Genomic DNA, 21,259 nt, shown 5'->3' with positions numbered 1-21,259 from the left:
GTGTTAGAAAAAGCCTATAGAGACTATCTACTCAGTACTACTTTATTGGGTATAGTTCAGTATGACATTATGATATCATTTGTATATTATTTTTATCATCAGCACCTGAAAGTGTGTAAGCTCTCTCTGAATGAATTTAACTATTAAATTAAGCCACAAGGATTATTCAGAAGTCTCATTAAATACTTATGGAAGAAATCAAACTTTTCTTTAGGATGAAACTTCAGAATGTGTAGAAGGTGTATGGATCTGCTGATTAAAGTGCTTTTCTTTTTATGTTGTAAGCAGCTCACCTTCTGTTCATGACTCAGTGGGATTATAAAAGCTTATAATTTCTCCATCACTGTTGACGCATGTAAATAATAATCTCACGGTACATTTATTATTTACTTGTTTCCCCTGCTAACTTTCTAGTGTCTCTTAGCTTTAGAATTCTTGTTTTGCCTTTAAAGGGAGATGAAGTTCATTGTCTCTTGTGGACCATTCTCAAGAACTTTTTACAGCTTAAATTAACAGAGGAATTGGGTCAGTTTTTATTAAGCAGATAAGACCTGTAGACATTCTCTGGAATCACAGCTGTGTCAGTTAATGAACTGCAGAGAAGCTCTTGTTTCACTGATGTCTTGACAATTCACAAAATAATTAACAGCATAGCTGTTTTACTAATGGAATATTTTGTGTTCAGAGTGTTGTGATAGCAGACTTCAAATATTGCTAAAGAGTGGAAAAGCATGTACCCTGATCTGTGTAATGGGTATTCACTGAAGAAACAGTGTAAGTGTGCCAACTTTACTAATCCAGGTCAGGGTTTCTCAACTTTAGTACTTTTGACATTTTGGGTCCAGTACTTCTTGTGTAGGCTGTTTAGTAGAATTCCTGGCCTCTATCTAATAGATGCCACTAGTGTACCCTACCTGTTCCACTCTCCCAGTTGTGACAATTAAAAATGTCCCCAGATACTGCCAAATATCCTCAGGTGGGGGGCAAAATTGCCCTCGCTGAGAACCACTGACTTAGATCAATGTTCAAATTTACCGTAGAAACTGAAGCAGTCAACTTTCTGGTTGGTAAAATAGAGTTGTGGAAGGGTCGGTCTCTTTCCTAGTCAGAAACAACAGCAACAACGATGACAATAACAACGACAGCTACTGCCCTTGGGCTAAGGAGATGGAAAGGAGCATTTGCTGGATACAAACCAAGTACCAAGGACTATCCTAGGCCCTTTATGTTGTTTCATTTATTCCTCCTCAAAGCCCTATGAAGAGAACATTGTTGTTCTCATTCTACTCCCCTGTGAATTGAGGCTAAAGGTGATTAAGCTACCTGCCCAGGGTCAAATACCTGATAGGTGATGCAGTTAGGATGAAACCTAGTCAGACCCATCTCCAAACAAAAATTTGGAGGGAGCTCCTTTAAACTGTACCTATTCTCCAAAGTATTAGAATATCCTTTCTTGGCCATGAGGTTGGTCCTGTCTTCTCACCTCCCTCCTATGTACCCAGATTGAAAATCACACTGATTCATGTATCTCACAGGTATTCACTCCAACAATTGATAATGGAGAAAAACATTTCGTATTACAAGCACATTAATTCCTAAATTACAAGACCTTCTTTCTAATAACAAAGTTTGATACACTTAACTTTAGTACTTTTATTGTTTTCTTGGAGAGAGGGGTTATGGCTAATAACCCAACCAGATGGCTAACATGCAGATAGAAAAACTAAGGAGGGGTAAAATTCTAAGTTAAAGATATAAATGTCAAGTTTGAGATTTCTATCTTATTGCTAAGAAGCACAGTGTATTACACTAAGCGTAGACATTTAGAAAGATATTGCTAAGTAACAAAAATAAGAATGAATGGCACATATTTTAGGAACAGTTAATTAATGCCCATGCTCAGATTATGTAATTGCTGTTAAGCACAGAATAATTTATATAAAGAAAAAAAGGGGATCCATAGTTAAAATTGGAAACAATAAACATCATTATGAACAAGCCATTGTGACATTTTTTCCCATATTATAAGAATTCTGGGCTTTCTACCAATAGTAGCTACATTAAACACCAAAACATCTGAAACAGATGTTGCATGTTTTTTCCATAATTTTCAAGGATTTTATTTATTTCAAATAGTAGGTAGGGAGGGATAGGAAGTCATTTAATACCCCTATCATGCATATGTTGTATTAAACTTTTGTGAATCTGCTTGGATAGGTGCTCTCCAAAATCTAATCTTGAGAAATTTATTCCATTCTTTGGAAAGACATATATATTAAATGTCGTACTTAGTAAATATTATAAAACCAGAGGGCATGAAAAAACATTTGCTCTCAGGAAGACCCACTTATGCTATATCTGTTGTCTGAATTAACAAAACAATAAAATGAAAAAAAAGAAAAAGAAAACAATTTTAAAAACATCTTCAGCAAGGGGTTCTATAAGTTCCTTGCCTTTCTGTTGGAAATTCACTGCCTATAATTTTTTCCCCCATCCTCTCCTAAAAAGCAGCTTATATTTGTCTCTGAGTCATCCTAGAGGCTGAAGACCACTAACCTTACTCTATTTTAAACTATTTAATTGTAGTTTTTTAGAGCCTTCATTTTCTGACTTCTTTTAATTAGGTTCCTGACAGCCTTATAATTTCTCCTTATAACTCTTTAAGATATTACCTGGATTGTTAGGAATTATTATTTTATTTCATGAGAAAGACTTTCTCATGATTTTCCTGATCTTTTCTCTGAATACCTGGGGAGAAGCCCAGGAAGAGAATGCAAACTCTTTCTGTATTTGCAGTTCCTGGGGGCTTTACTCTCTTGCCAGGGCACACTCAGTCTCAAGCAACTGCCCACACATCCAGCTCAGGGGCACCAAACCATGGTCGCTGTGAATTTTTTTCTAAATAAGCTTCTATTGGGATACATCCATGCTCATTCATTTACCTATTAGCTATGTCTGTTTTTTACATAGCTGAGTATTTGTGATCCAGTCTGTGTGGCCTCCAAAGCTGAAAATATTTACTATCTGGCCCCATGAAGAAAAATTTTGCCAACCCTTGATCTCTTCTTATCAGTGTCCAGATGTATCTTGGCCAGTTAAATCCCTGTTCACCTCTAGTCTCTTCTTGCAGGCACCTGACTCTTCTTATATATTTTGGGCCCCTTGGTTGTCCTGTGACCTTAGCAGTTCAGTTAAGTTCAAGTTGTCAACTTGCTGTTTGTTTATTGCTATAGACTGAATATTTGTGTGCCCTTAAAATTTTTGTGTTAAATCCTAATGCACAATGTGATGGTCTTAGGAGCTGGGGACCTTTGGGAGGTGATTAGGTCATAAAGGTGGAGCTCTCACGAATGGGATTAGTGCCCTTTTAAAAGAGACCCAAGGGAGCTCCCTTGCCCCTTCTAGCATGCAAGGACACAGTGGTATCTGTGAACCAGGAAGCAGATCCTTACCAGATATTGAATCTGTCAGAACCTTGATCTTGGACTTCCCAGCCTCCACACCTGCGAGAAATAAATTTCTGTTGGCTATAAGCCACCCAGTCTATGGCATTCCATTATTGCAGCCCAAATGAACTAAGACATACATAATATCATTTTTGTTTTAAGTTGGGAGTGAAGGCTTTTCAGCTCTCTATATCTCCAAGTGATACCCAAAAGTTGTCATCTTCCCTCCCCTCCTTTTTTTTTTCCCACTTACAATTAATTTATCTCTTAAAGAATCTGGGTAGTTTGGTAGATTTTCCCACAGTCTGCTTTGTGTGTGTGTGTGTGTGTGTGTGTGTGTGTGTGTGTGTGTGTGTGTGGCATTAAATAATATGGCACCTTACTTTCTGAGATTTCCTGGTTTGGTTCCTAAACTCTCTTTTCTGAGTTTTCTCATTTCCTCCTCCCTCTTGTCTCTATTCTACTGTATTTTGATGCCATTCCCCATAGTTCTTCCTTGCTGTGGAGTTCTGTTCAGGAAGGCAGCTTGGAAGGTCCTTGTTTAGAAGTCATATGCATTAAACTAGTCCAGCTCCGTCAGCCCTCACCATGGGACACTATTGGAGTGGGGAAAACCCCTTCTATTCAGCTGCAGTTCTTAAAACTTTTCAGTGGCACTTTTCAGCGACTACCCAGTGGCTACTTTGGGATTCTTTTGTTCTCAGATCTTCAGTGGCACTGTTGATTCTCTCTGTTTCTTTTCACAAAGTGATGATACCTAGCAGGTCTTGTGGCTGTTAGTGATTTGAAACCACTCACGTTTACTTTGAGGCTGTGCAGAGCATCTTGTCACCTGTCTTTGGTAAATGTTGTCCGTGAGCTCTTAGTTTTGCAGTGTAGTGCCTTTTTATGTTTTTATATGGAGATTCAGAGGATTCAAAATTATGTTTCCATGGTTGCCACCATTTTTGCAGAATTCCTGACTCAATTTTTTTGATTAGTTAAGTTTATTTGAATGTAGTATGTTACAATATTTGAGAATAATAATAATAAAATAATTTGAGTTTTTATTAAACACGGTCACATTTGGGTATATGCAAGGTGGTTGTCAGGTGAGCAAACTGGTAATGCATGCATTTAAAAATTATAATAATGATAACTGCTCTTTTTTGATTATTTTCTGTGTGCATTGTCTGAATTAACCTTAGGACATACATAGTATTTGTTTTTACTGTTTTACAGATAAGGGGACTGAGGCTTGAAGAGGTTCAGCATGATTTGCACAGGGTAACACAACTAGTAATTGGGGAGCTGGAATTCTAACAAAGCAAGTCTGAATGCAAAGGCCATGCCTGGAAGACTGTAATACACTTGCAGTTGTTCAGCAAGGCCTATTTTTATTCCTTTCTCTTCTTTCCGTTTCCTTACCCCCTGCCTTAATCTTCTGTAAAAGCTTCTAAAAATACTCCCCTGATCCTTGCACAGCTTCCTCCTTGCCTGCTGACATCAGTCTGATCCCTTGCTTAATTGTAAGAATCCAAAATGAAAAACGTTAAAACATCTATTATAAGTTCTAATTGGTCATAAAGATATATGAATGAATGGATAATGTTACAGTCCACATTTTATTCCCCAGAAGAAATTTCAACTATTCCACCATTATTGGTTCATGCTTATTCTTTCCCACTTCCAATGACTGCCCATTACAAATCCTGTGTACTAGCCACATCCATCTGGTCACTTTCTGTAGTGCTGTCATTTAGTTTCATCCACTCACACTGCTGCCATCTCTTCATGGATGTCCTTTTTCCATTGCCATCCTTTAAAGCCAGATGCTTAGGTGGCCAGTTCTATGAAGCGTTCCCTAGTTTCCGCCAATGCAGAGGCAGAATTTGTGGTTCCTTAATGGTCCTTGCACAGTCATTGGAAAGAATCTTTATCATAACATTCATTCCTCAGAGCATGTTTAGGTGAATTTTTGTGAACCTGTCTGATCTCCTAGACTCTGAGTTGACCAAGGAGTGGGATCTACTTTACTCATCTTCGTAACTCCAGAGTCTCGACAGTGCCTGGAACACAGCAGTTACTTAAATCAGTTTTATTAGATGAACCCAATTAGTATCCGTGAGCTTATATTGCTAGTTACAAGTCTAACTTCTTGATTAGAAAACAAATACTTAACAATTGCATACTTACTTTGCCTTTCTGTTATTACTTATCTAATAACATATGTTCAAAACTGTACTTAAATCAGCATGGCTAGACAGGCAGACAGCAGTTGTTTATACTTATATTTGCCACAAAATTTTTTTCTTTGCTTGGCAGTTCTCTGAGAATTATCTGAGTGTGAATAGTATTTCCTCATGTGGCTCATCATGCCCAGAAAATTAAATATTTTTAATTAACATTTATAATCAGCTTTTCCTGTTCTTGGGTCTAGTGGTTTATATTCATTTAAACAAATTGAATTTTAAAGATAAATTAAACACTGCCCTTGTAAAGCCTTATTCAGATTGATTTTTTTCTCCAACCTCACATGCTTTATCAACCTACATTTCCATCATTCATTTATTCATTCACTCATTTAATAAATCACAGATATATTCAAAGCTAATACCTGTCATCTCTAGATAGGTCTAGTATTTGCCCAAGTCAGAGGTAATGGACCTTTCTGGAAAACACTCTGCTTTGATTTTTTAAATTACAATGAGACAGAAATTTCAGGACATCAAGAGACATAGACTAGACAAAATGGTTTTACTATTCATTTATTTTCTGATCAAATTCAATCTTAAACAATATTCAGAAGTTAGTTGAACTATTTCTGGTCCTCTGCCTAAAGGTGAAATTATTCACTTGTCCTAGTGGGTCTAGGTTCCAAGTTATCATTATTCTTTTAAATAACTCTTGCAAAGGGGTGATTTCTGGCTCCTTCATCTCAGGGGAGAACTTATGGGTCTTTGGATGACATTCAAGCATAATTTTCTTACCTCAGTTTTGACGCTTCAGAGAAAATTTATCTCTATTTTTAAATAGAAATATGGAGCAAGAAATTTCTAGGTAACTAGAGGGTATTTGGTGTTCTCCTTCCTTATTGCAGTATGCAGTCTCTAGTTTTGGAAAATGGCACAAAGACCTTAAGGCAGCTTGTTTAGGACAGCAGTTACAATATATACAGTCTGCTAATGCCTCCAGCTTCCCACAAGAAGAGAGACTTGTTTCGAGTGGGTGTTGGTGGTGTGTTTTTCAGGCTTCATGGAGGAGATTTTTCTCAAGGATCTGCCATAGACAGGGATACAAATCCAAGTAATGCCTGGTTCTTTATCCCAGGTAGGATATACTGTAACTAGGAAAACATTTTGCCAGTGATTATAAAACAGTGTGGCAAATTCTTTTGAGTTAGTAATTTACTAGAATAGATAGTATTATTTTATCTTAAAATAATTTTCAAGGCTAAGGTTTCACCAAAGACAACTTGTAGATAAAGTGCTCTCCTAGAGTAATAGCCGATGAGCTATAATTTGGTCATAGTTTTTAATAAGCTTTGCTTTCTAAGTTCTGTGGGAGATCTGAATTAGATTCTGATAACAAGCTAGGAAAAACCAGTAGAGACATCATTCAAGAATTTCAAAAATCTAGCTCTTGGGGGCAATTTGCTGTGAGCAAAAAGCCATAAGTAACCCCCAAGAGCATTGTTATATTACAGTGATTATAGTTCAGAGCTTGGGGCTCTGCAGTCAGGCACACGGGGATTCAACTTCTGGATCCCTATTATGTGACTTTGGACAAGTTACTTAGCTATTCTAAGTATCGTTTCTTCACTGTGCGATGCTTCAGAAATTATTTTGAGGATTAAAGAGATTATGGTTTTAACAGTTCATGGTATAGTGCCTGGTACATAGTAAGCCCTCAAAATATATTTACTATAATATTTGTAGTTACTGCAATAATTCCCCAGAATTATTTAAATATTTGTTTAATTATCTAATTATTAAATATTGAATATTTTAAAATATTTCATATAATTTACAGTATACATATATATTCAATTAAGTGTCAAAATTAAAAAGTGAGATAAAGGTGTCAATGAAGGAATCATGGCAAGACACCCAGACCTCTGAAAGAATGGTCATCAATCTAATCCTCAGCTATGGGCAGTAGGCGGGAGGGCAGATAATTTGTTGAGATGCATCTTTTTAAATGGACTCAAAAGGATCAGGAGATGCTCCTACTTTTGGCTCATTTGTAGTGGAGACAATGCCATTTTTATAGTACAATTCACTATTCTGAGCACTTTCTTCTTATTTTATATCCTAGATGCCAATTTGGTCACTAGAAGTTTTCATTAGGAGCACTGAAGCAAATCAAAGAGAATTGCACTGTTTGGGGAATTTTTTTATCCAAGTTGCTTAAAAACCCATTAAAGTCTCCTGACCAAAAAGAGTTTCCAATAACTAGTGCACTTCAGAGTCTTTCTCCTTTGGTAATGCTGAATAAAAACATCTTTCCGATATTTTGTTCTTTTCCAGTATGTTTTCAGTACTCTATGAAGCCCACCATATTAGTTATCTATAGCTGCTGTAACAAATTACCACAAAGTTAGTGGCTTAAAACAACGTACGTTTTACAGTTCTGGAGGTCAGAAGTCTGGAAAGGGTCCATCAGGCTAAAATTTAAGTGTCAGCAGGGCTGTGTTTCTTCAGGAGGCTCTAGTGGACAGTGTGTTTCCTTGCTTCCTCCAGCTTCTAGAACCCTGCCTGTATTGCTTAGTTCCTGGGTCCCTTCCATCTTCAAAGCCATCAGAGTAATATTTCAAATCTATGTCTCTGGTTCTCCTGCCACTCTCTTTCATTTATAATGACTCAGGGTCCACCTGGGTAATACTTATCTCCCCATCTCAAGATCCTTAACTTAATCACATGTGCAAGATCTCTTTTGCCAAATAAAGTGACATACTCACAGGTTTTGAGGATTGGGGGCTGCACAGTTTACAGGGCATTATTCTGCCTACCGCAGCCATCTAGATAGTCTTTCTGTGGGTGTTGTAACACTGTTGATCAGATACTTACATTTTTCACATTTAACAATGGTGCAGTTATATTTCCAGACTGCTCTTTAAGCACTGATTTACGAGAAATCTGGTCCTTTAGGCAGGTTTCTGTAATAGCTCATTTTATTCCTTATGTGTTAAATTTACTGGTTCAACTCTTACAGGCTAATGTTAATTGATGTTCAAGTACTTCTTAGTTACCTACTAGAAGTCGCAAGGATGTAGGTCATATATTTAGAAATTTCTACCTGTAAGGGTGAGGACTTCTTTTCCAAAGTTTATCTTTTAAAGTTGCAAGTTTCATCCCTCCAAAAACTAAAAATAACTACCATATGATCCAGCAATTGCACTGCTGGGTATATATCCAGAAAAAAAACCCACCACTAATTTGAAAAGATACAAACACCCAGGTGTTCATAGAAGCACTATTTACAATAGCCAAGATGTGGAAGCAACCCAGTGTCCATCAATAGATGAATGGGTAATGAAGTTGTATATATATAAAGTGAAGTATTACTCAGCTATAAAAAAGAATGAAATTCTCACAGATATAGAAAACAAACTACTGGTTATTATTGAGGAGAAGGAAGAGGCGAGGGGAAATACAGGGGTAGGGGATTAAGAGGTACAAACAACTATGTACAAAATAGATAAGCAACGAGGATATATTGTATGGCACAAGGGATTATAGCCATTATCTTATAGTAACTTTCAATGGAGTATAAATCTGTAAAAATACTGAATCACTATGCTGTATACCTGAAACTAATGTAATATTGTAAATCAACTATACTTCAAAAAAGAAAAATGAAGTTAAAAGTTTCAGTTACTTGGGAAATTTATTTCCATGGAATTGCTGTTTTTCTAAAGATGCTAATTCAGTTAAATATTAATGTATCATAATAGTAGTTTTAAAAATTTTAATAATTACTTTAATCTGACTTTTTTAGATGTGCTTATGCTTTTCACTGTCAGTTTAGGTAAATTATACAATGAATTTTCCTTTTTGAGGGCCTTCCATATATTGATGCTATCTATATGTCTGCATTGACTTGATGAGATGTAATAGGTACTGTTATTATAGGATTTACTGTATTAAACAGCAAAATATAAGGACAGAATAAGAATCTTTTACCTGGGAGTGACTTCTAGATGGAATACAGGCAATATTTTATTGTGCTGTCTATTCATTTTATAAGTTCTGAACTAATGACTAAATTGCAGTAGCAGGAAAGCATGATCAGACAAGGTGAAGATAACTGGGAGGAAGGACTGAGAAGAAAGAAGGGTATTTTTGTGCTTTGGACCAGCCCTCCAAATAAATAAAAATTACCTATATGAAATCTCAGGCAAATAGCTTTACATCATATTAAATAATTTAACTAATTGACAATGTGGCTAGAAAAATGATAGCATTAATTTTAAATTGTATTTTGAGTGTCATCGTTGTAAGTGCTTCCTTTTTCATTGTGTTATGTACCTGGGGGCTATTCTGTCCAATTAAATACTCTTAAAATGTGTAATCTTAGGCCAAGGTCTGCCTCCAAGTCTATCAAAAAAGCAAATGTTATAGGAATTCCTTTCATAGAAGGCAAATTTTCAAAGGTATATGTCTTGATGCTGTCTTCTAATATATATGTATTGCTTTTAGAAGTTGTACTAAGTCTTCTGAACCAATTAAGCTAATGTACTTGGTATCTTATGGATACCAAGTTTGAAAAATTATAACTTGGGGACCTATTTATAGTACCCTTTTTTAAAAATAAATGTGATACATTTGATTATTTTTTTTTGCAATCTACTTTTTAAAATGTTGACAGTTTTATTTTTTTTAGATTTATTTTTTATATAGCAGGTTCTTATTAGTTATCTATTTTATACATATTAGTGTATATATGTCAATCCCAATCTTCCAATTCATCCCACCACCATCCCCCACCCACTTTCCCCCCTTGCTGTCCATATGTTTGTTCTCTACATCTGTGTCTCTATTTCTGCCTTGCAAACCAGTTCATCTGTACGAATTTTCTAGATTCCACATATATGTGTTAATATACAATATTTGTTTTTCTCTTTCTGACTTACTTCACTCTGTATGACAGTCTCTAGGTCCATCCACGTCTCTACAAATGACCCAATTTCGTTCCTTTTTATGGCTCAGTAGTACTCCATTGTATGTGTGTACACCATCTTCTTTATCCATTTGTCTGTTGATGCGCATTTAGGTTGCTTCCATGACCTGGCTATTGTAAACAGTGCTGCAATGAACATTGGGGTGCATGTGTCTTTTTGAATTATGGTTTTCTCTGGTATATGCCCAGTAGTGGGATTTCTGGGTCGTATGGTAATTCTATTTTTAGTTTTTTAAGGAACCTCCATACTGTTCTCCATAGTGGCTGTATCAATTTACCTTCCCACCAACAGTGCAAGAGGGTTCCCTTTTTTCCACACCCTCTCCAGCATTTGTTGTTTGTAGATTTTCTGATGATTCCCATTCTAACTGGTGTTAAGTGATACCTCATTGTAGTTTTTTTTTTTTTTTTTTTTTGTGGTACACGGGCCTCTCACTGTTGTGGCCTCTCCCGTTGCAGAGCACAGGCTCTGGACGTGCAGGCTCAGCGGCCATGGATCACAGGCCTAGCCGCTCCGCGGCATGTGGGATCTTCCCAGACCGGGGCATGAACCTGTGTCCCCTGCATCGGCAGGAGGACTCTCACCCACTGCGCCACCAGGCAAGCCCCCTCATTGTAGTTTTGACTTCCATTTCTCTAATAATTAGTGATGTTGAGAAGCTTTTCATGTGCCTCTTGGCCATCTGTATGTCTTCTTTGGAGAGATGTCTATTTAGGTCTTCTGCCCATTTTTTGATTGGGTTGTTTGTTTTTTTAATACTGAGCTTCATGAGCTGTTTATGTATTTTTGAGATTAATCCTTTGTCCATTGATTCGTTTGCAAATATTTTCTCCCATTCTGAGGGTTGTCTTTTCATCTTGTTTATGGTCTCCTTTGTTGTGCAAAAGCTTATAAGTTTCATTAGGTCCCATTTATTTATTTTTGTTTTTATTTCCATTACTCTAAGAGGTGGGTCAAAAAAGATCTTTCTGTGATTTATGTTATGTTTTCCTCTGAGATTTTTAAAGTGTCCTGTCTTACATTTAAGTCTTTAATCCATTTGGAGTTTATTTTCGTGTATGGTGTTAGTAAGTGTTCTAATTTCATTCTTTTTCAGGTAGCTGCATAGTTTTCCCAGCACCACTTATTGAAGAGACTGTCTTTTCTCCATTGTATATCCTTGCCTCTTTTGTCATCGATTAGTTGACCATAGATGCTTGGGTTTATCTCTGGGCTTTCTATGCTGTTCCATTGATCTATATTTCTGGTTGTGTGCCGATACCATACTGTCTTGATTACTGTAGCTTTGTAGTATAGTCTTAAGTCTGGGATCCTGATTCCTCCAGCTCTGTTTTTCTTTCTCAAGATTGCTTTGGCTATTCGGGGTCTTTTGTGTTTCCATACAAATTGTGAAATTTTTTGTTCTAGTTCTGTGAAAAATGCCAGCAGTAGTTTGATAGAGATTGCATTGAATCTGTAGTCATTGCTTTGGGTAGTATAGTCGTTTTCACAATGTTGATTCTTCCAATCCAAGAACGTGGTATATCTCTCCATCTGTTTGTATCATGTTTAATTTCTTTCATCAGTGTCTTATAGTTTTCTGCATACAGGGCTTTTGTCTCCTTAGGTTTATTCCTAGGTATTTTATTCTTTTTATTGCAATGGTAAATGGGAGTGTTTCCTTAATTTCTCTTTCAGATTTTTTGTTGTTAGTGTACAGGAATGCAAGAGATTTCTGTGCATTAATTTTGTATCCTGCAACTTTACCAAATTCATTAATTAGCTCTAGTAGCTTTCTGGTGGCATCTTTAGGGTTACCTATGTATAGTATCATGTCATCTACAAACAGTGACAGTTTTACTTCTTTCCCAATTTGGATTCCTTTTATTTCTTTTTCTTCTCTGATTGCCATGGCTAGGACTTCCAAAACTATTTTGAATAATACTGGCAAGAGTGGACATCCTTGTCTTGTTCCTGATCTTAGAGGAAATGCTTTCAGTTTTTCACCATTGAGAGTGATGTTTGCTATGAGTTTGTCATATATGGCCTTTATTATGTTGAGGTAGGTTCCCTCTGTGCCCACTTTCTGGAGAGTTTTTATCAAACATGGGTGTTGAATTTTGTCAAAAGCTTTTTCAGCATCTATTGAGAATACCACATGGTTTTTATCCTTCAGTTTGTTAATGTGGTGTATCACATTGATTGGTTTGGGTATGTTGAAGAATCCTTGCATCCCTGGGAAAATCCCACTTGATCATGGTGTATGATCCTTTTAATGTGCTGTTGGATTCTGTTTGCTAGTATTTTGTTGAGGATTTTTGCATGTGTATTCATCAGTGATATTGGTCTGTAATTTTCTCTTTTTTTTATTTCAAAAATTTATTTATTTATTTATTTTGGCTGCGTTGGGTCTTCGTTGTTGCACATGGGCTTCCTCTAGTTGCAGAGAGCTGGGCATACTTTTCATACGGTTTGTGGGCTTCTCATTGTGGTGGCTTCTCTTGTTGCGGAGCATGGACTCTAGACATGCAAGCTTCAGTAGCTGTGGCTCGTGGGCTCTAGAGCACAGGCTCAGTAGCTCTGGCATGTGGGCTTAGTGCTTCATGGCATGTGGGATCTTCCCAGACCAGGGCTTGAACCTGTATCTCCTGCATTAGCAGGTAGATTCTCAACCACTGTGCCTCCAGGGAAGCCCTGTAATTTTCTTTTTTGTAGTATTTCTCTCTGGTTTTGGTATCAGGGTGATGGTAGCCTCCTAGAATGAGTTTGGGAGTGTTCCCTCCTCTGCAGTTTTTTGGAAGAGTTTGAGAAGGATGGGTGTTATCTCTTCTCTAAATGTTTGATAGAATTCTACTGTGAAGCCATCTGGTTCTGGACTTTTGTTTGTTGGAAGATTTTTAATCACAGTTTCAATTTCATTACTTGTGATCGGTCTGTTCATATTTTCTATTTATTTCTGGTTCAGTCTTGGAAAGTTATACCTTTCTAAGAATTTGTCCATTTCTTCCAGGTTGTCCATTTTATTGGCATAGAGTTGCTTTTAGTACTCTCTTACGATGCTTTGTATTCCTGCAGTGTCCATTGTAACTTCTTCTTTTTCATTTCTAATTTTATTGGTTTGAATCCTCTGCCTCTTTTTCTTGATGAGTCTCGCTAAAGATTTATCAATTTTTTTATCTTCTCAAAGAAGCAGCTTTTAGTTTTATTGATCTTTGCTATTGTTTTCTTTGTTTCTATTTCATTTATTTCTGCTCTGATCTTTATTATTTCTTTCCTTCTACTAACTTTGGGTTTTGTTTGTTCTTCTTTCTCTAGTTCCTTTAAGTGTAAGGTTAGATTGTTTATTTGAGGTTTTTCTTGTTTCTTGAGGTAGGCTTGTATGTATTGCTATAAACTACCCTCTTAGAACTGCTTTTGCTGCATCCCATAGGTTTTGAATTGTTGTGTTTTCATTGTAATTTGTCTCTAGGTATTTTTTGACTTCTTTGATTTCTTCAGTGATCTCTTGGTTATTTAGTAACGTATTGTTTAACCTCCATGTGTTTGTTTTTTTACGTTTTTTTTCCCTGTAATTGATTTCTAATCTCATAGCCTTGTGGTCAGAAAAGATGCTTGATATGATTTCAATTTTCTTAAATGTACTGAGGCTTGATTTGTGACACAATATGTGATCTATCCTGGAGAATGTTCCGTGTGCACTTGAGAATAAAGTGTAATCTGCTGTTTTTGGATGGAATGTCCTATAAATATCAATTAAATGTATCTGGTCTATTGTGTCATTTAAAGCTTCTGTTTCCTTCTTAATTTTCTGTTTGGATCATCTGTTCATTGGTGTAAGTGAGGTGTTAAAGTCCCCCACTATTATTGTGTTACTGTCGATTTCCTCTTTTATAGCTGTTAGCAGTTGCCTTATGTATTGAGGTGCTCCTATGTTGGGTGCATATATATTTATAATTGTAATATCTTCTTCTTGGATTGATTCCTTGATCATTATGTAGTGTTCTTCCTTGTCTCTTGTAACATTCTTTATTTTAAAGCCTATTTTATCTGATATGAATATTGCTACTCCAGCTTTCTTTTTTTTTTTTTTTTTTGTGGTACGCGGGCCTCTTGCTGCTGTGGCCTCACCCGTTGCGGAGCACAGGCTCCAGACGCGCAGGCTCAGCGGCCATGGTTCACGGGCCTAGCTGCTCCATGACATGTGGGATCTTCCTGGACCGGGGCACGAACCCGTGTCCCCTGCATCGGCAGGCGGACTCTCAACTGCTGCGCCACTAGGGAAGCCCTAAATATTCTATATTTTATCCCATGTTCAAGATATCAATGTTTTGTGTTCTTGTAACCCATGCGTATTGGTTTCCTTAGGGTTGCTATAAGAAAGTGCCATATACTGGGTGACTTAAGAGATTTGAAATTTATTATCTTACAGTTCTGGAGAAGTTCAAAATCTAGGTATCTGTGGGGCCATGCTCCACCAAGACACTTAGTAGACTCCTTCCTTGCCTGTTTGTTGGTGGCTGTCAGTCTGTTGCTTGGCTTGCAACTGCCACCTGTGTCATCACATGGCATTTTCCCAGTGTGTCTGTGTTTTCACATGGTATTCTCCTTCCAGTGTCTCCTCCTCGTATAAGGACACCAGTCATGTCAGAATAAGGTCCTACCCTACTCCAGTATGACCCCATCTGAACTAATTACATGGGTTACAACTCTAGTTTCAAATAAGGTAATATTCTGAAGACCTGGGGGTTAGAATTTCAACATACCTTCTTTGGGGGACACAATTCAACCCATAACACCATGTGTACTATATTTGGAAAAACAGAATTATTTTTATGAATTGTGTTTTTTTTTTTTTTTTGTGGTATGCGGGCCTCTCACTGTTGTGGCCTCTCTTGTTGCAGAGCATAGGCTCTGGACTCGCAGGCTCAGTGGCCATGGCTCACGGGCCCAGCCACTCCACGGCATGTGGGATCTTCCCAGACCAGGGCATGAACCCGTGTCCCCTGCATCGGCAGGTGGACTCTCAACCACTGAGCCACCAGGGAAGCCCTATGAATTGTGTTTTTTTGGCATTACGTTCTCAACTTTGTATCAAAGAACTGATGATTGTATGAAAACAGTTATTGTACTTTTTATAAATAAGCTGTTTTCTAAGTTTGTCCCAAGAAAAACTAGTTTTTCAAGATGCTCTAAGAAAAGTGGAGTGCATGAACAAATAATGGTGAGATAAACTGAATGTTAGTCTACATTTTATGTACCCTTCTTGGAGACCTAGTACCCCTTAAGATGTTAAAATCATTCAAAAGTCCTGTGTGAAATATATTGAACCTAACCTTAAGTTTCCCAAATGTGTTAGATGTCGGAAACTCTTAATTATGTTAACACAGTATTTTGTACAACTGTTTTGGAAAGTGACAAATCAGGGAATCACAACATATATACTATTGTCCCTTTTCATTAGGAATATGGAAAGATTAATTTACGTTTGTATGCATCAGTTTTCTCAACTGTAAAATAAGAAGAATAATTACAGTTATAGCATAAAAATGATTGAGACTATTAAGTAAGATAAAACAGGCAAAGAGTATGACCCAGTATTGGACCATAAAAAGTATTCAATGCATGTTTATCATTAATGTGATTTAGTCTTATATTTAGTCACTATTTGTCACTAGGCATTAATCCAGAGTGATGTTGAGATCCATCAAACAAGAGGACCATACTTATTAGCTTGAACACAATTTCTATATAATTCACAGAGTAAAGAGAACATATATTTTATTCTCAGAGTATTTAAGTATTTTAGCTTTTTACAGCAATATCTCAAGAAAAAATATTATATTAGAATCTACATAATATGTATAATAATGGAGGAAATTATGCAATATATTTTAGGGAGAGTTTTTTGGAGGATGAGTAAAATTAAGAAGGTTCTTCATTCAGAATACTAGTCACTGTACTGTTAAAAAGTTAAGTGAAGCCCCTGGAGCAGTTGAAAAATATAAGGCTGAGAGAACTTGTAGTAAAAGCCTCGGAATGCTGTGCTTTGGATTTTTGTGTGTTTTCTCCTTTTGTCCTTTATGTCAGGTATTTAGTTGCCAATTTCTTTTTTTCTGTTTCCTAGGTGCTCTATTCTATCACTTATTTCAACCCTTGTTCTTTTAAAATACACTATAAACTGGAAAGCTGATAATGAGAGTCATTCAGTTCTTTCCAAAATAATAAAGATGGCTGAAAGCTTTTTTTTTTCTTCTGCAGATTTTTGAGTATATTTTTCTACATGGTTGAAATTGCTAGCTTCATAATCTCTACCAAGTTGGTAAAATGTTACTGAATTATGTCCCTTAAAATGATTATTTTTGTGTAAGCTAAAGATAAGCACCCAGCTACCACTTCACTATTATTTCTTAGTTTCTGAATGTCCCTCTTACCCCATCAGTTCCTTATAATCTCTCCGCTCGCTACCACCATGCTTCTTACAGCTAGACCACTTGAGTCACCAGCTTGTCCTCCTGCCTCTTAGAGGATATGGACTGCTCTGCCAGCACAACTTGATATTGTATGACAGTTCTTTCTTGGAAGAGTTGCAGATTTTGCTTGGGGTCTCCCTTGGGTATTTAAAAATGTCACTTTCTTCTTCGTCAGTCATTTCACTCAGAAGAATCATAATTCTAAAAGGATGGTTAGAAATTTTCCATCCAGGTCTTTCTAAATTCAAAAAATCTTCACACTCATTCCTTAACCATTAAATATATTAAGTTTTGTCTGGCTGTTTGTGGATATGTCATTTGAGGGAATTATTATTTATTTATTTTTTTGTTAATAAAGAATTCTAGTTAAATGAAGGACATACACCAGGTATATATTATCAATTTTCAAAGGGCCCATAGAACAAGAATATATGGTAGTAATAAGAGTTTGCTACAGATATTTCTTTTTTGTTTAATAAATGTTTAGGCATCATTTGGTGAGTCAAGGTCATAATGTTAACAACACTTTACTGTTATATTTAGAAATATGGATTAGTATTTAATAATCTGCCAAGTAAAATCATTTGTCCTTGCTAGTACTTTACATACACTGTTTCATTTAATCTTTCATTGGCCGTAGGAATTTGGCTTTATTATCTCGTGTACTGCATATAATGAAGCCAAACTTCAAGGATTTAACTTGTTCTTCCCAGTGGATAGATGACAGGGCTGGGATTTCATCTCACAGTCACCTGAAGCCTCAGAGTAAATGTTTCCTACTCTACCATACTGCTTCTAATGACACAGGGTAAAGAAAAATCAGAGAAGAGGTAAGACCAGATTAACTCTTGAAGTATGAGAACTTGGTAGGCAGTGTGAGAAAGTAGGTAACAGACTAGAAAGCTTAAAATTGTTAGAGTAGGTGGTAAATAATTATTGAAGGATTTGATCCAAGGTGATGGAATGTCATGGTGAAAATAGTGAATTAAAAAAAAAATTGATGTGATGTCTATGTCAGGGTAACTAGAAAGAGGTAGTGTTTGAACATTAAAATGAATTAGGAGTTTATTGTGGTAGTTGAGACGAGAATGATGAAAACCTTGCCTAAGTTAATAAAAGAGGAGATGTTGGAAGGCAGTGTCTTTAGAACTTATTTGGAGATGAAAGAGAAAATGAAGATGCTGAAATTTGTATTTTAAATAATTGAAAGAATGTTGATAATATTGATTGAAGTAAGGAAACAATGTAAAGCAGTACTTTGCTGAGGAAGAAAAAGTAATGTATTTAGAGAATTGTGGGTTGATGGTTGGACAATACAGTGGAATCTCTAGTGGATTATTAGATGGAACTGAACTCAAGTGTTGGCTGAGGATTAAGAAGACAAATTTGATAGTCTTCTATATGCATTTAACATCCAAGATTTGTGTTCTCATATTTATTTAGTTGTTATGCTTAATTCAAACATTTAAATACCCAACTTGAGCTCTTAAAATTAACCTGAGAACAGAAACATTTGTAAATACAATATGTAAATTTGAGGATAAAAATAATGTGACAAGAAGCACAGATGGGATGCACTTGAATCACTTGAATTTTTTTCAAAAATTTTACTTCAACTTCTTTTCTTTTTGGTCAAATCTGTCATTGCCATAGATATTTATTCTCCTAAATCCTTTTCTTACATTTGATATTTTATAGATCATGTTTGAGTTAAGTAAAGAGAAGAGCCATATCTTTCAGTGCATAAAATTATGCTTTGAAGTTAACTATCCAGACTATATTTTGCTCTTGAAAGATATCCAGTATATCCTTTGCATTTTATGCTGACTACCAAATATTTGTCCATTTTCTATCTTAATCTCAGAACTGATATCCACTGTATTTTCGCCTCCTCATCCTTGGATGCTATCCCAGTGTGGGGAGAGGAAGAGGGTATCCAGAATATAATGAAGAAAGCAGAAATGTCTCAATCTAGATGAGATGTATTATATTTTTCTATTGACTATAACCTCACCAAGAAGTGCAAAATATAAGTTGATCTCAAAGAAAGCAGGGCTGTCAAAATATCATGCTCATCTTCTAGCATAGCCACCCATCTCTTCTACTCTTGTTTAGTTCCCTCTAAAACTTGTGCGCAGAATGGCTCAGAGTATAAAGATGTGCTTTGGAATGAGAAGAACTGTACTATTGGTTGTTCTCTGGAGGAAACTGGGCAAGCTCTTCAAAATAGTCATAACTAGGTGCAGCGGCCGAGTCAGGAGTGGCTGCAGAGAAAGAGTTTGGTGCTATGTCTCACACCATTTTGCTGGTAACAGCCTACCAAGAGGCGAGAAGGCAGAACTTATGCTGACTATGAATCTGTAAATGAATGCATGGAAGGTGTTTGTAAAATGTATGAAGAACATCTGAAGAGAATGAATCCCAACAGCCCCTCTATCACATATGATATCAGTCAGTTGTTTGATTCTGTTGATGACCTGGCAGACCTCAGCTGCCTTGTTTACTGAGCTGATACCCAGACAAACCAGCCTCATAACAAGGACTGGATTAAAGAGAAGATCCAGGTGCTCCTTTGTCGACAGGCACAACAGGCAAGGAAAGAGTTGAGTTTGGAAGCATTAGGGGGACGGGGTGGGCTTGGAACACAGCTGTGTACAGTGTGCTGCAGTGGAAGTTTTGTATTATAGTAATCCTGTTTCCATTTTGGTGCACTCTAGCCAGGATTGAATGTATTAGATGAAATGTGAGGATCTTGTTCAATCTGAAACCCCCTTTCCCCCCGTCCCCTCCTTTTTTTTACTTAAACATTTTTATTATGATTTAGATGGAAGTTGGTTTTTGCCAGTTAATGTTGGTTCCAGTCCTTCAAACTGTTCCTATCTGCTTTATAACATTCACTGTACTAACCCTTCTTCACATTGGGGTGGGGGGTGGTGATGCGGTTTAGTTATGTCCTCAAGAAAAAGTCTTAGTGAAAAACAAATAAATGTTCTTTAGCTAAAAAAAAATACTCATAACTAGAGAGATGATTGGTTAATTCATCCCCAAGTTAACATTGACCACCATTAAGAAACTTTTTGGTTTTTAGCTTGGGTTAAGAGAAGATTGGATAATACTTTTTTTCTTGCTATGTGGGGCTATTTGAGTAGAGTTCCAGAGGACGAAACAAGAAAATTAGAAGAGTGACACGAATTATGACCATGCCCTATTCTACTCTTGCTTGATTTTAACGACCTGGCTAATCAGATCTTTTACCCTTAATAGGAGCACATTTTGCAATTATTTTTTGACCTAAGACCATGCATGAGTGTTTTAAATCCTTTTTCTGCTATTGTTTTGGTTGGAACAAAAGCTGGTAAATATCATTAATTTTAGATCCTAGAATGTAGAAATCCAGACCTAAATTAAGAAGCTCATGAAATTTAAATTTTGAAAAATAAAATTGCGGTTATTTACTTTGAACTGTACTTTCTTTAGGCTTTTCAAAGCAGCTTTGTCCTAAACAACCCCAAATATTTTACTTCAAACCTTGCCACATGAAGGTGAACCGTGATTATTATGAAACAAGAGAGGCATTTAGCACCTGAAATCTGACCTAAATTCTTCTTACTTGTTTAAAGTGAGATTGCTTGACAAGCTTCATTACTTTTATGTGACTTCAAACATGAAATTAAACATAAAATGATAGAATCGTGAATGAGTGTGAGTTAGATTTCTTGAAATGCAAAATATGAGGATTTTATGAATCAACTTCCCAATTTCTCTCTCTCACTACTGCCCTGCTTATCTGTCAAACAGGCCAGCTCTTGAGGTCATTCAGTCTATTTCCTCTTCTGGATTCTATCTCCTTAGACCTAAGGCAAAACTTAGATCATACTCAAGGGCATGCTGATGATCCAGGAGAAACTCTATACAGGTTTACACAATTAGTACCTCATTAAAGAATGATGTATAGACTATAATATAGAAATGTAAAATTTCATACGTTTGTCCTCTTGGCAAGGGCAGGCTCATGTAGATACTGCTGGTGTCACTAGGCAACATTTCCTTCATTGGTATTTAAACGTTTTTCTACTTATGACTTTTATATAGAGAGGTAGGAACAAGACATGAAATATAATAACATGGCAAGGAATTTAATGTCTGGATTTAAGGACAGTTGTATGTTAGGAAAAAGGCACTTTATTTATGGCCTTCTAGGA

At 36.4% G+C, this 21,259-nt stretch overlaps 1 protein-coding gene and 1 pseudogene across 2 annotated transcripts in view; both read left to right on the top strand.

Annotated features, from left to right (window-relative positions):
• KCTD8 (potassium channel tetramerization domain containing 8) overlaps positions 1-21,259 on the top strand; it is a 257,513-nt gene that overhangs the window by 30,322 nt on the left and 205,932 nt on the right. The gene's annotated exons all lie outside the window — the stretch shown is intronic.
• Positions 19,330-20,002, top strand: LOC137223162 (enhancer of rudimentary homolog pseudogene; annotated as a pseudogene).

Source organism: Pseudorca crassidens, chromosome 4 (genome assembly GCF_039906515.1).
Source record: "Pseudorca crassidens isolate mPseCra1 chromosome 4, mPseCra1.hap1, whole genome shotgun sequence".
NCBI classification, from domain to species: Eukaryota; Metazoa; Chordata; class Mammalia; order Artiodactyla; family Delphinidae; genus Pseudorca; species Pseudorca crassidens.
The sequence above is the reverse complement of the archived record's forward strand: the minus strand, read 5'-3'. Positions and strand labels throughout refer to the sequence as shown.